Source organism: Sus scrofa, chromosome 6 (assembly GCF_054392235.1).
Source record: "Sus scrofa isolate SSC_HxYL_T2T_F1_AM1 chromosome 6, Sscrofa_HxYL_maternal_Yorkshire_Landrace_v2.0, whole genome shotgun sequence".
Lineage (NCBI taxonomy): Eukaryota > Metazoa > Chordata > Mammalia > Artiodactyla > Suidae > Sus > Sus scrofa.
Genome location: NC_139388.1, coordinates 133,098,788 through 133,120,884, shown reverse-complemented (window position 1 = coordinate 133,120,884; position 22,097 = coordinate 133,098,788). Strand labels below are relative to the sequence as shown.

At 40.7% G+C, this 22,097-nt stretch overlaps 1 pseudogene across 1 annotated transcript in view; it reads left to right on the top strand.

The window, feature by feature from the left end:
• Nucleotides 1-2,879: 2,879 nt before the first annotated feature.
• LOC110261398 (ATPase WRNIP1 pseudogene) overlaps nt 2,880-22,097 on the top strand; it is a 165,757-nt pseudogene continuing 146,539 nt past the window's right edge. Inside the window, exon 1 of the transcript XR_014807895.1 lies at nt 2,880-4,772. The product of XR_014807895.1 is annotated as an ATPase WRNIP1 pseudogene (transcript). The remainder of the gene's footprint in view (nt 4,773-22,097) is intronic.

The window sequence follows — 22,097 nt, the reverse complement described above, 5'->3', positions numbered from 1 at the left end:
AGAAACAGTTTTGTTATTTAATAGCATCAGAACCATTTCAATGTATTTTAACTGGAGGTTTCTACTACTGGGTAAGAATTCCAATCTGAATTTCAACAAAGTCTTTACAAAATGTATGGAATTCTGAAGAAAATCTCAGATAAAATTAATTTAATTCATTAAAAAAAATTAAACATGTGATGTCACTTATATCTGGAATCTAATATATGACACAAGTGAACCTACCTACAGAAAAGAAACAAACTCATGGACATGGAGAACAGACATGTGGTTGCCAAAGAGGAGGGGAAGGGAGAGGGATAGACTGGGAGTTTGGGGTTAGTAGATGCAAACTATTGCATTTGGAGTGGATAAGCAATGAGATCCTGCTATATAGCACAGGGAACTACGTGTAATCACTTGTGATGGAACATGATGGAGGATAAATGACAAAAAGAATGTATATGCATGACTGGGTCACTTTACTGTACAGCAGAAAATGACAGAACATTATAAATCAACTATAATAAAAAAGAAAAAAATTTAAACCTCAATTTGCCCTACAGCCATTTTTAAATGAAATGATGTTGGAAAAGTCAAAGGACAGGTGTTACAACTTGAAAAGGAAGAGTAAACAGGCATAGAATCATACAATTGTAGAAGAGATTATCAAATCCAACAGTTCTCAGAATTCAGTCCTCTGATCAGCAACATCGGCATCACCTGGAAACTTATAAGAAATGAAGATTATTAGGCCACTCAAGATCTGTTTGGTCAGAAACTCTGGGATGGGGTCCAGCAATCTGGGTTTTATCAATCCCCCAGTGCTTCTATATACACTAAAGTCCAAGATCCTCTGACCAATTCCACGGATGAAAAAGAAATGAAGCTGGCAAATTCCTTCAATTCTTATACCAAGTTAGTGACCAAGGTCACTGAAGACAGTCCTCAATAAAACTTCAAAATGATTCTGAAACTATACACCTGAATCCAAGCAGTCCCATAGGATCATCTAGGCTGATTACATCTTGATCTAGTGCAGTATGAATTCTGTATCACCGCTATACAGTTAGATAGGCAGATATAAATTTTTTCATCACATGTGATCCACATTTAACACCTATAAAAGACTTCATATTATAGACCTCCCCAAAAAAGCAACAATTCAAATCTCATAGGCTTTCTTATTTTGGTTGGTTGGGTGGGTGGGTCTTATCTTGTTATGGCTGTGTATTGGTTCAGTTTTGAGGGCAACAGCAAGAATTTATGGGACATATGGTTAATAGTTTGTTTTGGTTTGAGGGCATCCTATCACCACTAAAGAGGTCACACCAAAGGCATCTGAAGAGTAATCATAAAGGACTAAGAAGGCAGACATCACTAAAAGATAAAGTCACCCCCATCCCCACCAAAAAAACTTTCATATGATTTTTCTAGACAACAGATTTTTATATTTTCAATTATGTTTTCCTTACCCTAGTTTAAAATTAGTTTTCATAAAGTGGAACACATAGTGGCAGAATGATAAGAAGCTCACCTATGTCCCAGGAACGAGGTCAAGCCTGTAATCCAGCCACACATGACCATACAAGGTAGGTAAGTCTGATGCACAACACTGAGAGAAGAGTCTGCGTACCAGACCACACGTGGGGCTGCATCATCAAACCACCCATAGGGCATTTACCATGTAAAATGAACTCTACCATTTCGGCTTTAGGGCTCTCACTCTGAACGGATGCTTGATGTATCTCATACCTTCTTAGACAAATATTTCAAAGTCTTGTAGAGGTTACCTGCACAATTAAACATCTGTTTCTATTTATGTTTTAAAACTTCGTCTTTGAGAATTTTATAACTAGGGTGTTAAGATTCACCACAGACTGAGATTTAGAGGTTTAAGAAATAAATGTTTCCATTCCTGTTTCTCATACAAAAGCTGTTTTCTCAATGTCCTGCCAGATGAAGAGATATTTTCAGCTCTCTTTTCAGACTCTATTAACATGCAATTAATCATCTTTGATTTTACAAATGAAATTTTCTAACTAACATGGTTCAGTGCATGACTATTTCTTTGAGGAAGCATCACCGACAAGTGCACAAAGCAATAGAAACAACTACTTCAATCTGATTTACACTTCCAACTCCTTCCATGTGACCTGAGCACCAAATCTTGTGACTTTATTTTTCAATCCGTCATCACATAGGGGTAACAACTCCTATTATGCATCTTAAAGGAAGAAATCCAATTGGGTCACTGAGTTAAGGATAGTGCCTGGAGAAATTGCACTCGTTCCTCTGAAGAATTGCAAATTACAGTATAGTTCCTGATACTCAGCCTCCTGTTCAGCTCCACAACATGCCCTGAGAGGCTAAATTAGAGGGGTTAAATTATTTGAATGTTCATTCATTCAACAAGTATTTCTGAACACTTGCTATGTGTCAGGTGTTGTATGGGGACACTTGGGGATACAATGGCCAGCAAGACAACACAGCACCTGTTCTTCATGCTATGTCTTAGAGAAGAACCAGTTCCAATTAGTTTATACACCAAGGCTCAAATCCATTTGATTTTTAAAATAATTACTCAAAATCATAATGACACAATCATTCCATTCTTTCCTAAAAATGGGAGACCCCATGAACTACAGGAAAAACAGAACACAGACAGATGCTCTACAATATGAAAGCCTTGCATAGGTCAAAAACATCACCCTGTAAACACCCTGCAATCTTTGAACAGGAAATATAGTGTTAAGTCCTAGAAAATGAAAGAAGATTTTCCTTTGGGGGACTCACCTTCGCCCCGCGCCTCGCGAGGCATCAGGGCCGCCGGCTGAGGGCGGAAGATGTGAGGCATGGACTGCGCCCCCCCTGGCCCGCGCGCGTCCTGCCGCTTCCCCGAGTGAGGGTCGCGCAGCTCCGGGGCAACGCACGGCGTGGGCCGCCATGGAGGTGAGTGGCCTTCAGTCTCACCTGTTCGGTTCCCCGGATGCGGTGTCTCCAGTGCCAGCGGGCCGTGCCCGCCCTGCACATCAACTCTTACGTGGACCGATGACTGCGGCGTTGGCCGTTGGAGAGCTCGGCGCTCCAACAGCCGGCCACAGTGACGGCTGCCGAGAGCAGCGAGGGAGACGCTCAGGAGCCGGACTGTGGCGGCGTCAGGGAGACGGAGAGCCATGAGTGCTACCACACGCCTCCCACTCCCAGCGGCGTGCACCTCTTCCCGGTGGCGGGGCTCGGCAGCCTGGGCAGGAAGGGCGCGGGGCAGCAGGCGGCTGCGGGCAGCAAGTCCCCGAGTAGCTGGGACGAGGCGGAGTCGCCCTAGGAAGAGGCGGCTGGTGACGGGGACGCGGTCGGCGAGGAGGACGCGGAAGCCACCATCTTCGGCCTGGGGAGTGCTCGCATACACGGGCATCCAAGGCAGAGGAGGTGTGGTAGATGCTGGAGGGCAGGCCGGTGGCAGTGCCAGCTGTAGCCCAACGCGCTGCAGGACTTCGTGGGGCAGGGCCGTGCCATAGGGCCTTAGATGCTGCACTGGCTGCTGGAAGACAACAGGTGCCCTTGCTTATCCTGTGAGGGCCTCGGGCTGCTGCAAGACCCCGCTGGCCCACATCATCATCAACAGCAAGAGGGTAAGATATGTGACCTTGTCGGAAACCAGCGCCAAGACAGCTGATATGCATGATATCATCAAACAAGCGCAGAATGAGAAGAGCTTTTTCAAGAGGAACATCATCCTTTTTATCGATGAGATTCATCAATTTAATAAATCTCGGCAGGACACATTCCTTCCTCAGGTAGAGAGTGAAACCATCACCCTGATCTGGCCACCATGGAGAACCCCTCCTTCCAGATCAATGCTGTTCTGATGAGCTGTCAGTTGATCTCGAGAAGCTTCCAGTGGAGGCTGTGGTGACTATCCTCTTGCCTGTGATCCAACTTCCTTGGGGATTCACATCCTGGACTCCAGCCTCCCCTGTGACCCTCTTAGCCACAGCAACAACAGCAATTCCGAGCCCTCCATGTTCACAGAGAACAAAGCTGCTGGCCCACCTCAGACATGGAATGCCCAACCTGGACTCAATGGGTTGCAGCTGGCAGTGCTGGCCAGGCTCAGCACCAGGAAAGTGTTTGGGAAGAAGAGCGGGCAGACCCACCCTCCCAGCTGAGTCCTGGTCACCAAGAGCGATGTGAAAGAAGGCCTCCAGCGCTCTCCCATCCAATATGACCCCACAGGAGAGGGCCTTACAGCTGCATCTGAGACCCTCACAGGGCCATGTGGGGTTCCGACCAGAGGTTGCTCCACTGGCTGGGCCACATGCTGGAGGGCAGTGAGGACCTGCTCTATGTGGCCAGGTGGCTTGTGAGGTTTGCCAGCGAGGACTTTGTACTGGCAGACCCATCCGCATTAACCCAAGCCACGGCTGCCTACCACTTTAAGTGCCTGTCACTTTATCGGTATACCTGAATGTGAGGTGCTCCTGGCCCAGCACGTGGTCTACTTGTCCCCATCCCCCAAGTCTATGGAGGTGTACAGCACCTACAACAACATCAAAGCCTGCCTGCAGAGCCACCCGTCCACCTGTGCAACACATCCACCAGGCTCCTGAGGATCTGGCCTGTGGCCAGGGCTATAAGTACAACCCTGCATACAGTGAGCTGGTAGACCAGGAGTACCTGCCTGAGGAATGGTGGGGAGTGGATTTCCTTAAGCAGCAGAAGTGCTGACTGGGCCTGAGGCAGAGGAGGATAGTTCTTTTCTTTAGGGGGCCAGACAGTCACTGGATTGCAAGGTGAGTGGCCTGGTGGAAGTGTAACTGAGCAACATTTGTGCCAGAAAGGTAAGAGGACTGGGCAGGGGCACAGCTACTTCAGCTAAATGTGTGGCATTGAAGTTGTGTTCATTTGCACTCTGTGACGTTATGCTCATGAAGTGATCTGGCAGTTTCATGCAGTAAATTAATGCTATAAGGAATTATATATTTCAAAATAGTATTTAAGTTATAATGTCATTTCAGAATCCAGTTCGATAGGTTCTCCTTTTCTCTAAAAAATTTATATTCTGGGTAGTTTTATTTGGTAAAAATATCTAATTGTGGGTTAATATTACATAGTGTTTTGGGCATTTTTTTTTATATGCAAGGGTCTTATGAGCCAATAAAACTATTTCAAAGTACTCTCCAAAAAAAAAAAAGATTTTTCTTTTAAAGTTACAACACCATAAGCTAATGTTTACCTATCAAATACTAGACTTAAACCTACACAAATCTTCTATAACTATACTGTCCAATGCAGTAGCCACCAGCCACTTGTGGATATTTAATTTTTTTTTTTCCCTCAGGGCTGCACCTGCAGTACATGGAAGTTTCCAGTCTAGGGGTCAAGTCAGAGCTGCAGCTGCCAACATGGCCTACAGCACAAACTTGGCAACACAGGATCTGAGCCTCATCTGAGACCTACTCCCAGCATGAGGAATCGAATCCTTAACTCACTGAGCAAGGCCAGGGATCTCCAGTGATTGAACCTGCATCCTCATGGACACTAGTCGGGTTCTTAACCCACTGAGCCACAATGGGAATTCCCAGCTATTCACATTTAAATAAAGTTCAGTTAAATAAATTAAGTTCAGTTTCTCAATCACACCAGCCACATTGAAAGGGCTCACTAGCTTCAAGTGGCTAGTGGCTATTGCTTATAGGTTATTGTAAAAATATCATTATAAATCATTTCTACCATTCTGGAAAGCTCTTTGGGACAATGCTGCTCTACAGATACCTCTGCAAGACTAAATCCGAAAGTGCATTATAATGAAATATGATAATGCATCTGTACTCTTCTCTGAGACATAAAAAGTATGTTATGGGTAATATAGTGCCATTTCTTCCTCTTAAACAAGTTAAAAAGTGATCTTGTTGAGCATCTCTCCCAGTGTAAGGAGTAACCAAGAACATTAACACTGTCAAACTGACCAGTTGCGAATGAAATTGGGAAAGAAGTGAGAAAACATTACATTTTGCCCCATACTTCCTATTCCTTTTGCTATGAGTGTTAGTAGTACTCTGCATTCTCTGTGCAAGGATGTGCACTTTTAGCCTAGTAGCTAGCAGCAGAGGTGAGGACAGTTCAAGGAAAAGATGAGAATCAACAAAAAAAATGCAACTCAAATTCACTTTAGACCCATGCAATAAACTTAAGTGCCTGCTGTGTGCCAGTGATACACAGATAAACAACCACTATTCCCACCTTTTATGAACTCAATTGTGTAGAGGTATCCAACATATAAGCAAAAACAATGTATGTTGTGAAAAAATGCAGTGAGACAAGGTTGTACAAGGCAAAGAGGTGAAACAGGAGAATATTTTTAAATGTCTTCCAAGGAAAAATCAAGGGAAACTTCCTGAAAGAGGCATCCTGGGGCAGAAAGCAGAGCCATGTAAAAGAACCACAAGTGGTTTGGCGGTGCTGTGTTTAAGTATCTTCGGTGGTCAACATGGATGGGGATGGCAACGAGGGAAGGGGATGGGGCTAGAGAGCTATTTCCACGCCAGATCGTGACACTCACAGTTATGTCAGGCTTGTCCTCGTGGATCTATAAGCTTTCCTCACCAAAACCGAAAGCAATGTGAAAACCAATCTCGAAAACTGGATAAGTAATTTAACATTTGCCATATACCTAACAATGTTAGATAGCAATCATTAGTAGGAATATGAAGATATTTCTTTGTGACACATTATCATTTAATAATATGTATTGGTCACAAAAACATGGTAATTGGAATCCTTTGTTTTGGGGGAAAAACTTCTGTTGCCTGTGAGTTGTTTGGAATACCCTTAGAGAATATATCAGTGAACACATTTTCAAAACAAATGGATTATCCCCACATCTAAATATCCCCACTAAGAATTTATCTGAGGGAGAGACAGATGAAATAAATTGCAGGAAGAAGGGGGATACAGAAACAATACTTCTGGGAGTTCCCATTGTGGCGCAGTGGTTAACGAATCCAACTAAGAACCATGAGGTTGTGGGTTTGATCCCTGACCTCGCTCAGTGGGTTAAGGATCTGGTGTTGCTGTGAGCTGTGGTGTAGGTCACAGAAGCGGCTCGGATCCTGCATTGCTGTGGCTGTGGTGTAGGCTGGCGGCTACAGCTCTGATTAGACCCCTAGCCTGGGAACCTCCATATGTCGTGGGTACGGCCCTAAAAAAAAAAAGGCAAAAATAAATAAGTAAAATTAGTGATCATATTTTGACAACTCAGAAAAAAATAATAATAGTATTTCCCAGTGTCTCTGAAGCTTCCACATGGCTTCCTTTCTATTTGCTGAGTACAGTTCACCTTCAGCATCCCTGGATTCAACAAACCTAAGAAAAAAAACTCCAGAAAGTTCCAAAAATCAAAACTTGGGTTGACCTCAGGCAGGCAACTATTTACATAACATTTACATTGTATTTACAACTAATATTTGCATAGCATTTACATTGTATTTGGTATTAGAACTGATCTAGAGAAGATTTAATGTGTATATGAGAAGATGTGCAGGGTATATGATACCACAACATTATATCGAAAGGACTTGAGCATCTGTGGATTTTGGTATCCACAGTGTATGTGGGGATCTTGGAACCAAAACTGTGGATTTTGAGGGTTGATTCTACTTAGGTTTGTTGCCTACTTAGGGTTATTACCTGATTCTCATCAATATTATTTTCTCATTTAACTTTGTGTTGTTTTGCATTTTGTTAACATTGTACCAACAAACGTTTTTAGATCTCTTAAAACAGTCTTGAGGAGACTGTTACACATTCTCTCTCTGCTGATTTCCTTTTTACTAAAGCTCTGCCTATTTTTTGTCCCTCAATTCAGACTCCAAAGATTTTTCTCTCTTGTTTCTTTTTTTATCTGTTGAGTGAATGAATACCTTGATATTTTTCATGTGTACTTTATTTTCTTTTTATAGGCCGTGATCAGTGACCACAAAAATGTAATTTTGTATTTTTTCAAAACATTCATCTATAAGTATGCTCTCCTTGGTCACCTTGGGTACTGATCTCTGGTTTATTGCCAACATTTAATAATAAGATATGTTAGTATTTCATATTAACATACTAAAAATAGATATTAAAAATAATGTATATATAAGAACTCTATAATGTAATATATATATACATGTACACTTTACCTACTGTGTATGTTTATAAAATTCTTCATATTTTTTATCAGAAATTATAACTTATTATTGTTTCAAAAAAATGAGATTAGAACAAATGAGAAAGGATCATAATTCATAGGTTTGTTTGTTATATGGTAGAACATATATCTGTTTAGGTAAAAGTAATTATTAAATATTTACTCTTAAAGAACTTAACTTACTCATTCTGTATCTTTCTATAGTTTTAAGAAACTCTTAGAAATGACAAGAAGGGCAGTTCCCATCGTGGCACAGTGGTTAACGAATCCAACTAGGAACCATGAGGTTGGGGGTTTGATCCCTGCCCTTGCTCAGTGGGTTAAGGATCTGGCATTGCCGTGAACTGTGGTGTAGGTTGCAGACGCGGCTCGGATCCCACGTTGCTGTGGCTCTGGCGTAGGCTGGCAGCTACAGCTCTGATTACCCCTAGCCTGGGAACCTCCATATGCAGTGGGAGCGGCCCAAAAAATGGCAAAAAAAAAAGACAAAAAAAAAATGACAAGAAGGAATATTAATTAATATGAAAATGGAGAGCTTAATTTCCATGGGGATTTAAAAACCAATCAAACTGAAATGTATATTCAGATAAATACACTGAAACATAAGGTAATTTTGAATCAGTTTTGGGACCCCAAAATCACTTAATTTGGGAAAATATAAATTACCTAATGCTTTGAGCAGTGAAACAGAGCTTTTCCTATTAATTTTATAGACTTAATATGAGTAAAAAAAGACAGCTTTTTCCTATTCGAAAGGGCACTGTGTTGACTCTCTTATGTCTTGAACCTTAGTCAATGATCTAAAGGTGAATAGCATACCATTACTGACCCCAAAGCATCAGCTATTTTTTGGCGATGCCTTTACTGAAATATAAAACATCCATTTAACCTGTACAGTTCAGTGGCATTTAATATATTCCAAGAGTTATGCAGTTATCACGACAATCAATTTTAGAACATTTTCATCACCCTGAAAAGAAACCCTATACCTTTTAGCCAATGCCCTGTGCCAGTTTCCTCTTCCCCACTCTTCCTAGCCCTAGGGAACCACTATTCTCCTCCTTGTCTCTATAATGGGATTTGCCTGTTCTAGGCATTTCATATCAATAGAATCACACAATTGGGGGTCTTTTCTGACTGCCTACTCTCATTTACATTTTTTCAAGCTACATCTATTTTGTAACATGTATCAGTACTTCATTTTATTGCTGAATACTATTCCTTTTTATGGACATACCGTATTTATTTATTCCATTCTTCAGTTGATGGACCTTTGGGTTCTTTCCACTTTTGTTTTCTTGTTAATGCCACTGTGAACATTTATGTCCAACTTTTGTTGTGAAGCTATATTTCCGTTTCTTTTCTTTTGGGAGTGCACTCATAGCTATGAATTGCTGTAACATATGTTAATATTGTTTAGCCTTTTGAGGAACCACCATACTGTTTTCCAGAGTGGATGAACAATTTTACATTTTTATCCAAAGTGTGTCAGCATTTCAATTTCTTTACATGCATGTCAACACTTAGCATTACACCTGTTGTTTTGATTATAGCCACCCTAGTAGGTGTGAAGTGGGATTTCGTTGTGGTTTTGATTTGCATTTTTCTGATGACTAATAATGTTGAGGATGTTTTCATGTGGTTATTATCCATTTGTGTGTCTTTTTTGAAGAACTGTCTATTCAACTTTTTGCCAATTTTTCAATTGGATTTTTTCTTTTTATTATTGAACTGTGAGAGTTTTTATTTTTTGTGTCTTAGGTACAAATCTTTTACCAGATACAGGATTTTCAAGTATTTTGTCCCATTAAGGAGCTTGCCTTTTCACCTGCTTAATAGTGTCTTTTGAAGCACAGAAGTTTCTAATATTGATGAATTTCAGTTAATCTATTTTTTGTCTTTGCCTATGATTTCTCAGAAACAATTTCTAAATCTTGTCATGAAGATAACACACCTATATTTTAAAGAATTTTGTAGTTTTAGTTCTTGATTTTGAGTAATGTTTACATACGGTATGATGCAGAGGTCTAATTTTATACTTTAGTGTGCGGATGTCCCAGCACCATCTGTTAAATTAGTTGTCACTTTTACTAACAGTCAATTGACTGTAGATGTGAACATTTCTGTTTAGAGACTCAGTGGTAATGTATTGATCTGTATGTCTATCCTATGCTACTACTAAGTCAGATTTTATGAGAACTCTTTCCCAGTCATCCTGCATGTTACCAGTTGTTTTATATAATAAAAAGTGAATGTAGTGGAATATCTTTAACTACTGCTATGAAGATTTTCTGCTTCTGAAGGAACTTTGGTCAGCTTATGCCTTGCTGACTCCATTATATGATGGGAAGTAGGCTTACAAAGATAAAATCCACTTCTTTTTTCTCCTCTATTCAAACCTTTAGTCTCTCACCCAGTTCCTTGACTTGACTCCAATTTCCATCAAATCTTGGTCACAGGATCTGCTACCTTGGCCTACTATGTAGTTCTTTATGTTTCACTCATTATAATTCATAGATTTATCCATAAATTTCACCATCCAGGAGGAGAGGATTAACTCTGGACTGTCAGCTTTCCTCTTTGGAAGTCTCTCTAATCCATCATCTTGTAATTCACAAGTAAATCCTCATTTGATTTGGTGTTGTGTACAACACTGGTGCTGATCTTGGTTTTGGAATAGATCTTGTTCTCCGAAACTACAGTGTCTTGTAGCCACCTTCTTTTACTTAAGGAGAAAGAGATGAATATCTGTACTTTATAGATTTCAACATAATTAATGGAATATATATTTCATGCCATCCAAAGAAAAAATTTCCAAGGTTGCAGCTGTTAAAAATGAGATAATATTCAGAATTCACTTGTGGCACAGCAGGTTAAGTATTCTAGGTCACTGCTGTGGCACAAGTTCAATCCCTGGCTGAGGAACTTCCACATGTCACAAAAAAAAAAGGTGTGCTCAAAGAAAAAATCAGGTAATATTCAATCAGTTATAACCTCTTGCCTCATGGAGTCAATTTCCAAGATACTCAAGACACTCAAGAGAACAGAAAAATGTTTTCCAGCTCTCTTCAGTTAATGAACCAATCCCAAGGATGGCAACTGGTGGACTTCTCCAGTGATTGAGAGATGCAAGAAGACAGTAGGTTAAGAATTGGCTGTGAGACGGGATTAAGATGGTGGAATAGAAGGACTGGAGCTCAACATCTCTCCTAAAAACAACAAAATTCACAACTAAAGACTGAGCACTCTTCACCCAAATGGACAGGGAACCTTAAAAAAGATATCCTACTCCAGAAGAAAAAGAGGAGGACACATCAAGAGGTAGAGGGGTGATTTCATGATATAAACAACCCCATACCTCCTGGGTGGGAAGCTCCACAGATTGGAAGCTAACTGATTCACAGAGACTGACCTACAGGAGTGAGAGTTCTGAGCCACACATCAAACTCTCATGTGTGGGGATCTGGCATGGGGAGAAAGAGCCCTGGAGCATCTGGCATTGAAGGCCAGTGGGGCTTGTGTGCAGGAGCTCCACGGGACTGGGGGAAACAGAGACCCCATTCTTAAAAGGCGCACACAGACTTTCACGTGCCCTGGGTCCCAGGGCAAAGCAAAGTCTCCATGGGCATCTGGGTCAAACCTGACTGCAGTTCTTGGAGGACATCATGGGAAAACAGGGGCAAACGTGGCTTGTTATGAGGGAAGGACATTGAAAGCAAAGCTCTTAGGAATATTCAGTAGCCCTGCCTTTCTCTGGAGGTGGCCATTTTGGGAAAATCTGGCCCCACCCGTCAGTCAGGTCTGAGAAGCCCCAGGGCAAACAACAATCCAGGTGGGATCACAGCCCCACCCCTCAAACCTAAAGAACCCTCAGGCACACAGCTGCCTCTAATCCCATCCAGAGACTAAGCCCCACCAACCAGAGCGATTAGAATCAGCTCCACCTACCAGGGGGCAGGCATCAGCCCCTCCCATCAGGAAGCCTACACCAAGCTCCTCATACTGACTTCAGCCACAGGGGGGCAGACATCAGAAGTAAGAGAGGCTACAACTCTATTATCTGTAAAAAGGTCACCACACAAAAAAGCTATAAAAATGAAAAGACAGAGAACTATAACTCAGATGCGGGAGAAAGGAAAAACCCCAGAAAAACAGCTAAGCAAGGAGGAGATTCTTAGCCTCCAGGAAAAAGACTTTAGACTGTTGATGCTGAAGATGATGCAAGACATTGGAAATAAACTGGAGGCAAAAATGGATAACTTACAGGAAATACTGACCAAAGAGATACAAGATATAAAACCTAAACAAGAAGAGATGCAAAATACAATTACTGAAATAAAAAATTCACTAGAAGCAGCTAACAGCAGAATACAGGGGGCAGAAGAACGAATAAGCGAGGTGGAGGACAGATTAGTGGAAATTGTGGATGCAGAACAGAAAAGAGAAAAAAGATAGAAAACAAATGAAGAGAGTCTCAGAGAACTCTGGGACAATGCTAAACATACCAACATCCGTATTATAGGGGTGCCAGAAGGAGAAGAGAGAAGGAGACAGAAAAAATATTCCAAGAAGTAACAGCCAAAAATTTCCCTAACATGGGGAAGGACTCACTCACTCAAATCCAGGAAGTACAACGAGTACCATTTAAAACAAACCCAAGGAGGAACACCCCGAGACATATATTAATCAAACTGACCAAAACTAAAGACAAAGAGAACATCTTGAAAGCAGCTAAGGAAAAGAAACAAACAACATACAAGGGAACCCCAATAAGGTTATTGGCAGATTTTTCAACAGAAACTCTGCAGGCCAGAAGGGAGTGGCATGATATACTTCACGTGATGAAAGGAAAAAACCTCCAACCAAGATTACTCTACCCAGCAAGGCTCTCGTTCAGATTTGAAAGAGAAATCAAAAGCTTCACAGATAAGCAAAAACTGATAGAATTCAGCAACACTAAACCAGCCTTGCAACAAATATTAAAGGAACTTCTCTAGGCAGAAAAGAACAAGAGAAGAAGGAAAGAAAAAAGAGCAGCAAAAACAAATCCAAAGTAATGAATAAAATGGCAAAAAGAATGTACATATCAATAATTACATTAAATGTGAATGGGCTAAATGCCCCAACCAAAAGACATAGACTGGATGAATGGATACAAAAACAAGACCCATATATATGCTGTCTTCAAGAGACCCACTTCACTTCTAGGGACACATACAAATTGAAAGTGAGAGGATGGAAGAAAATATTTCATGCAAATGGGGGTCAAAAGAAAGCTGGAGTAGCAATACTCATATCAGAAAAAAAGACCATAAACTGAAGAATATTTTAAGGGACAAAGAAGGACATTACATAATGATCAAAGGATCAGTCCAAGAAGAGGATATAACAATTTTAAATATCTACGCACCCAACACAGGTTCACCACAATATATAAGGCAACTGCTAACAACCTTAAAGGGAGAAATCTACAATAACACAATAATAGTGGGGGCCTTTAACACCCCACTTACAGCAATGGACAGATAAACCAGACAGAAAATAAATAAGGAAACGCAGGCCGCTGAATGATGCATTAAACCAGATGGACTTAATAGATATTTATAGGACATTCTATCCAAAAGCAACAGAATATACATTCTTCTCAAGTGCACATGGAACATTCTCTAAGATTGATCACATTCTAGGCTACAAATCCAACCTTGCTAACTAAGAAAATTGAAATCATATCAAGCACCTTTTCTGACCACAACGCTATACAACTGGATATCAACAACAAGAAAAAATCTGCAAAAAACACAAACACGTGGAGACTCAACAACATGCTTCTAAGCAACCAATGGATCACTGAAGAAATCAAAGAGGAAATTAAAAAATCCTAGAAGCAAATGACAACAAAGATATGACACTCCAAAACCTATGGGATGCAGCAAAAGCTGTTCTAAGAGGAAAGTTTATAGCAATACAAGCCCACCTCAGAAAACAAGAAAAAGCTCAAATAAACAAGCTAACTTTACATCTAAAGCAGCTCAAGAGAGAAGAACAGACAATACCTAAAGTTAGTAGAAAGAAAGAAATCACAAAGATCAGAGCAGCAATCAATGAAATAGAAACAAAGAAAACATAGAAAAGATCTACAAAACGAAAAGCTGATTCCTTGAAAAGATCAACAAAATTGATAAACCCTTAGCCAGACTTATCAAGAAAAAGAGAGAGAAGACTCAAATCAATGAAATTAGAAATGAAAAAGGAGAAGTAACAACGGACATCACAGAAATACAAAGAATCAAAAGAGACTACTATATGAAACTATATGGCAATAATGGAAAACCTAGAAGAAATGGACAAATTCTTAGAAAAATACATTCTTAGAAAAATACAATCTTCCAAGACCAAACCAAGGTGAAATAGAAAAGATGAATGGAGAAATCACAAGAACTGAAATTGAAACTGTGATTAAAAAAACTTCCAACAAACAAAAGTCTAGGACCAGATGGCTTCACAGGTGAATTCTATCAAACATTTAGAGAAGAGCTAACACCTGTCCTTCTGAAACTATTTCAAAAAATTGCAGAGGAAGGGATACTCCCAAACTCATTCTATGAGGCCACCATCACCCTGGTACCAAAACCAGACAAAGATTCCACAAAAAAAAAAAAGAAAACTACAGGCCAATTTCACTGAGGAACATCGATAAAAAAATCCTCAACAAAATACTAGCAAACCACATCCAACAATACATAAAAAGGATTATATATCATGATCAAGTGGGATTTATCCCAGGGATGCAAGTGTTCTTCAATATCTGCAAATCCATCAGTGTGATACACCGCAGTAACAAACTGAAGAATAAAAACCATATGATCCTCGGAGTTCCCATCGTGGTGCAGTGGTTAACGAATCTGACTAGGAACCATGAGGTTGCGGGTTCGGTCCCTGACCTTGCTCGGTGGGTTAAGGATCTGGTGTTGCTGTGAGCTGTGGTGTAGGTTGCCAACGTGGCTCAGATCCCACCTTGCCGTGGCTCTGGCGTAGGCCAGTGGCTACAGCTCCAATTAGACCCCTAGCCTGGGAAACTCCATATGCTGCAGGAGCAGCCCAAGAAATGGCAAAAAGACAAACAAACAAACAAACGAAAAAACCATATGATCCTCTCAATAGACACAGAAAAAACCTTTGACAAAATCCAACACCCATTTCTGATAAAAACCCTTCAGAAAGTGGGCATAATGGGAACCTACCTCAACATGATAAAGGCCATATACGACAAACCCACAGTGAATATCATTCTCAATGGCGAAAAGCTGAAAGAATTCCCACTGAGATCAGGAACAAAACAAGGATGTCCGCTCTCACCACTACTCTTTAACATAGTTCTGGAAGTCCTAGCCACAGCAATCAGAGAAGTAAAAGAAATAAAAGGAATCCAAATTGGAAAGGAAGAAGTAAAACTATCCCTTTTTGCAGATGACATGATACTATACCTAGAGAATCCTAAAGACTCTACCAGAAAACTGTTAGAGCTCATCCACAAATTTGGCAAAGTCGCAGGATACAAAATCAATACACAGAAATCGATGGCATTTCTATACAATAACAATGAAAGAGCAGAAAAAGAAATTAGGGAAGCAATCCCGTTTACCATTGCATCCAAAAGAATAAAATACCTAGGAGTAAACCTACCTAAAGAAACAAAAGACCTGTACTCTGAAAACTATAAGACACTGATGAAAGAAATCAAAGATGATACAAACAGATGGAAAGACATACCATGCTCTTGGATTCGAAGAGTTAATATTATCAAAATGACTATACTACCTAAGGCAATCTACAGATTCAATGCAATCCCTATCAAACTACCAAGGACATTTTTCACAGAATTTGAACAAAATATTTTAAAGTTTGTTTGGAAGCATAAAAGACCCAGAATAGCCAAAGACATCCTGAAAAAGAAAAAAGGAGCTGGAGGAATCAGGCTCCCTCACTTCAGACTATACTACAAAGCAACAATCATCAAAACTTCATGGTACTGGCACAAAGACAGACATATAGATCAGTGGAACAGGATAGAAAGCCCAGAATTACACCTACGCACCTACAGCCGACTCATCTATGACAAAGGAGGCAAGAATGCACAATGGAGAAAGGACAGCTTGTTCAATAAGTGGTGCTGGGAAAATTGGACAGCCACATGGAAAAGAATGAAATTAGAACACTTCCTAACACCATTCACAAAAATAAACTCCAAATTGATTAAAGACCTAGATATAAGACCAGACACTATAAAACTTTTAGAGGAAAACATAGGCCAAACACTCTCTGACATAAATGACAGCAACATCTTTTCAGATCCACCTCTCAGAGTATTGTCAACAAAAACAAAAATAAACACATGGGACCTAATCAAACTTCAAAGTTTCTTCACAGCAACGAAAACCCTAAACAACATGAAAAGACAACCCACAGAATGGGAGAACATCTTTGCAAATGAATCAACTGACAAGGGATTGAACTCCAAAATTGATAAACACCTTCTGCAGCTCCATACCAAAAAAACAAACAAGCCTTACACCAGCCAGAATGGCCATCATCAAAATGTCTACAAACAATAAGTGCTGGAGAGGGTGTGGAGAAAAAGGAACCCTAGTACACTGTTGGTGGGATTGCAAATTGGTGCAGCCACCTTGGAAAGCAGTATGGAGATTCCTCAGAAAACTAAACATAGAACTACCATTTGATCCAGCAATCCCACTCCTGGGCATCTACCCAGAGAAAACCACGACTCACAAAGACACATGTACTCCGATGTTCATTGCAGCACTATTTACAATAGCCAAGGCATGGAAACCACCTAAATGTCCGTCGTCAGAGGAGTGTATCAAGAAGAAGTGGTACATATACACAATGGAATATTACTCAGCCATTAAAAAGAATGAAATACCAGCATTTTTTTTGCAACATGGATGGACCTAGAAACTATCATGCTAAGTGAAGTCAGCCATACAATGAGACACCAACATCAAATGTTTTCACTGACATGTAGAATCTGAAAAAAGGACAGACTGAGCTTCTTTGCGGAACAGATGCTGACTCAGAGACATTGAAAAACTTATGGTCTCCAGAGGAGACAGTTTGGGGTGTGGGGGGATGTGCTTCGGCTGTGGGATGGAAATCCTGTGAAATCAGATTGTTATGATCATTATACAACTACGGATGTGATAAATTCATTTGAGTAATTAAAAAAAAAAGAATTGGCTGTACCCTGTGCCATAGCAAAATAATAGATTTGGTACACTGTGTGTGAATTTTGTCACCAGAAAAGTCAAGTGTACTCTTCCAGGAGTCCAGACCAAAGAGTATTCCCTTCCTTCCTCCCTTCCCTTCCATCAGTTAACAAACACTGCTTATAAACTTGGGATTCCTGAGGCTTTACTGTTTGGCATGGGGCTCCACACAAAGTGAGGGAAGAAGATGGGATGAAGGTTGGCATATTGTTCCTCAGTTTCCTCTTCTGTAAATTGGAAACAGTAGGATCATCTATGCCAGTAGGATTTAACTCTGTAGGAAATGTGAATAGGCACATTTACGTATGTACATACCAGCATAGAGCTTAACAGAACATACAGTCAGTACATGTGAGCTGTCATTACTACTACTGTTATAACATAGGGCTCTAAGGAACTTTTTAAGAGGAAGGAAAAAGTCCTCAAGAAATGAAATGAAAAAAAAAGTGGTTGTAGCTAACACTTCCATGATTCTTATCTACAGTTATTAAGATGTAGAGGTACAGGGAAACCAAGTGGTAGAACATAGGGTTAAGATAATTTGGGGCATAAATATGTAAAAGGGATCTTCCAATCTGAGGCAGATGCCAGAGTTACAGGGACATTTTTAGGACTGTCAATTTTGCAAGGCAGTGGTATTACCAAGGTTGGGTTGGGATGATTGTGGGGCCAACTGAGATGTTTTCAGGGCCATGTGACACACAGCTCAAGAGAGTTCTGTTGTGGGGTTTTGGGTGTCCTCGGGGACAAGGCCTTTTTTTTTTTTTCCATAGGTTAATGAGCCATATTAGGAGGTCTCCTTTTTTCCACTTGGGGGAAATGTCTCTCCTGTCTTATAGGTTCATCTGAGGTTGTGACCTTGTTCTTTCAAACCTCCTCATTCTCTACCTGGTACCTGGAAGCCATCTTCATGTTCTTCACACAGAACTGTTTCATGATGTGCAGGTAAAATCCTTGAGTCTCACTTCCTAGACATTATCACGGGTTCCTTCCTTAGGCCTACCCCACTGAGAGATCCAGTCTCCTCTCTCTGACTCCTTCTCCAAGATATGCAGAATTTTCTGAGTGCTTGCCTTATGTTTTGCTCCAACATGGTTCTAAGCATCTGCTTTTTTTTTTTTCAGTCTTAATCTGTACAGGCACCAGTCCACAGTGTAAGCCTGGATATCCCTGGACTGGGTCATACTTTAGCTTGTTCCAAATTAAATCATTTTAGCTTTGGTCCTTTGGTTCTTCATTTTTTAGGAATTTGTATATATTACTGAATCCTTGGTAGCAATAGATTTATATCAAGAGATCAGATATTGTTCCTACCTGGGATAAATGCATAATGTATGGCAAAAGCAGTTGGTAATTTTTTTCTATTGAGGTGGGTGCACAGTCTTAGGAGGGAACAGAAGAGCTGTTCAAGTCACCTTAACTTTTTTTTTAATATGATGACTTTTATTTTTTTCCATTATAGCTGGTTTACAGTGATGTGGTATATATACACAATGGAATACTAATCAGCCATAAAAAAGAACAAAATAATGTCATTTGCAGCAACATGGATGGAACTAGGGACCTTAACTTTTTTTTTATTTTAGTGTAGTTGATTTACAATGTTGCATTAATTACTACTGTACTGCAAAGTGATTCAGTTATACATACATATGCATTATTTTTCAGTCTTTTCTATTATCATTATCACAGGACATATAAATATAGTTCCTGTGCTATACCATGGGACCTTGTTTATCTTATAGGATATACTAGTTTGCACGTGCTAATCCCAAAGTCCCACTCCATCCTCCCCCACCCCGCCCTTGGCAACCACACCTCTGTTCTCTATATCTGTGAGTCTGTTTCATAGATAAGTTAATTTGTGTGATATTTAGATTCCACATATGATATCATATGGTATTTGTCTTTGTCTAGCTTATTTTACTTAGCATAATAATCTCTAGGTCCATCGATGTAGCTAGAAAGACGTCATTTCATTCTTCTTATGGCTGACTGATATCTATATATATCACATTCTCTTTATGTATTTATCTGTGGATGGACATTTAGTTTTTTTCCATGTCTTGGCTATTGTGAATCATACTGCTATGAACATGGGTGCATGTACCTTTTTGAATTTGTCTAGCACGTGCCCAGAAGTGGGGTTGCTGTATCATACGGCAACTCTTTTAGTTTGTTAAGGAACCTCCATACTGCTTTCCATAGTGACTGCACCAATTTACACTCCCACCAACAGTGTAGAAGGATTCCCTTTTCTCCACACCCTCTCCAGAGTTTGTTAATTATAGATGGGGGGGGGCAATGCCCACTACATGCAAAAGTTTCCCAGACCAAGGATCAAATCAGGTCACCGCAGTAACCTGAGCCACAGCAGTGACAATGCTGAGTCCTTAAACTGCTAGCCCTACCAGGGAATTCCTATTTACAGACTTTTTGATGATGGTCATTCTGACTAGAGTGAGGTGGTACCTCATTGTCATTTTGATTTGAATTTCTTTAATAATTAGGATCACTGAGCATGTTTTCATATGCCTGTTGGTCTATATTTCTTCTTTGGAGAAATGTCTATTTATGGGTCTTCTGCTCACTTTTTTCTTTTCTTTTCTTTCTTTGTCCACCATATGGAATTTCCCTGGCCAGCAATCGGATCTGAGCCCTAGTTATGACCTACAGGGCAATTGTGGCAACACCAGATTCTTTAAACCATTGTGCTGGGCCAGGGATTGAACCTGCATCCTGGCCCTGCAGAGAGGTGACTGATCCTACTGCCCCAGAGCAGGTATTCCTGCCACTTTTTGGTTGGGTTGTTTGGTTTTTTTGTTACTGAGTTGTGTGAACTGTTTGTATATTTTGAAAAGTAATACCTTGTCGATCACACCGTTTGCAAATATTTTCTCTCAGTCCATAGATTGTCTTGTCATTTTCTTTATGGTTTCCTTTGCTGTACAAAAGCTTGTAAGTTTATTAGGTCCCATTTATTTATTTTTGCTTTTATTTCTATTGCCTTAGGAGACTGAACTAAGAAAACATTGGTACAATTTATGTCAGAGAATGTTTTGCTTATATTTGTGGACTGCCTCTTAATTCACTTTTCATCTTTTCATTATGATAAGAAATTTCAGTGGCCAGACCAAACACAGAGACTTCCTTCTTCTTCTAGCTTTTCTCTTACTGTGTCCTACAGATCGACTTAACCCCTCCCACTTTGATTTCTTAGTTTGCTTTTATATAGATGTTTTATTTAACAAGACCTTCCATATACATATCCATGCATGATATGATCCTGAATTCTATCAGACTGGCATCAGGACTTTCCTTTTAAACATAATGAAGCAGCTTCAAGAGGTAAAGGCTGCTAGCTTAGGATCAAGTGGTGCTGGATTGTCTTAACAGGATCGGTCTTGAGCTGTGTTGGTACTTGGATCAGTGGAGAAGGGATGAACACCAGTCCTGGGGACCACAACAATCTCCTTTTGCACTTCTGAGTCACCTTTCAGTCTGATGGGTGCACGTAGCCTGGATCTTTACTATATCAGCTGGAGAAACAGAACCAAGAGGATAAATATTGAAAAGCAGAAAGAGGAGTTCCTGTCATGGCACAGCAGAAATGAGTCCGATTAGGAACCACGGGGTTGTGGGTTCGATCCCTGGCCTTGCTCAGTAGGTTAAGGATCTGGCGTTGCCCCTGACCTGTGGTATAGGTCACAGATGCGGCTCGGATCTGGTGTTGCTGTGGCTCTGGTGTATGCCGGCAGCTGTAGCTCTGGTTGGATCCCTAGCCTGGGAACCTCCATATGCTGCGAGTGTGGCCCTCAAAAGACAAAAAAAATAAAAGCAGAAAGATTTCCCATGAGAAATTGGCTCACACAGTCTGCAAGTTGGAGGTCCAGGAAGGAGAGTAGTGTAGTTATAGTCCAAGGCAAAAGGCCTAGAACCAGGGGGCTGGTGGTATAATCCTGGTCTGAGTCTGAAGGCGCAAGAACCAGGAAGCTGCTATCTGGGGGCAGGGGAAGATGCTGTCCCAGCTCAAGCAGAGGGTGAGGATTCGTCTTTCCCCACCTTGTTGTTCTCGGGCCCTCAAGGGACGTTGGATGTTGCCCCACTGGGGAGGGGAGTCTTCTTTACTCAGTATACCAACTGAATGCTCATCTATTCCAGAAACATCCTCAAAGTCACACCTGCAAATACTATCTGTGCATCCCTCAGCCTGTTTCAAGTTAACACTTAAAATTAACCATCACACTCACCGGCAGTTGAGGTCAACCAGGTGCCTGAAAAGCTCGTCTTTCTCCGTTTGGGGCATGTGTCACAGATGGGGCATGTCTTTACCAAAGGTCCTGAGACAGAGATCTGTCTGTTCCTCTGTGTCGGGGTATGTCCCCAGTAATGCTGTTCTCCATTTCCTGTGTGGAGCCAGTCGCAGCTTAAAGAATGAGAGGAGACTTGGGTCCCATGGCAGGAAGCCCAAGTACTTTATAGGCCTTTAGGCTGTCCTTTTATTGATCAAGAAACAGGTTCCCACAAACCTGTTCCCAGTTTAAGGTTAAACAGATGCAATCAAGCAGGAAGATACAGGTTAAAGAGATTAAACAGATACAATTAAGCAGGTCTAAACCACATAGCCAGAGACAATAGAAACA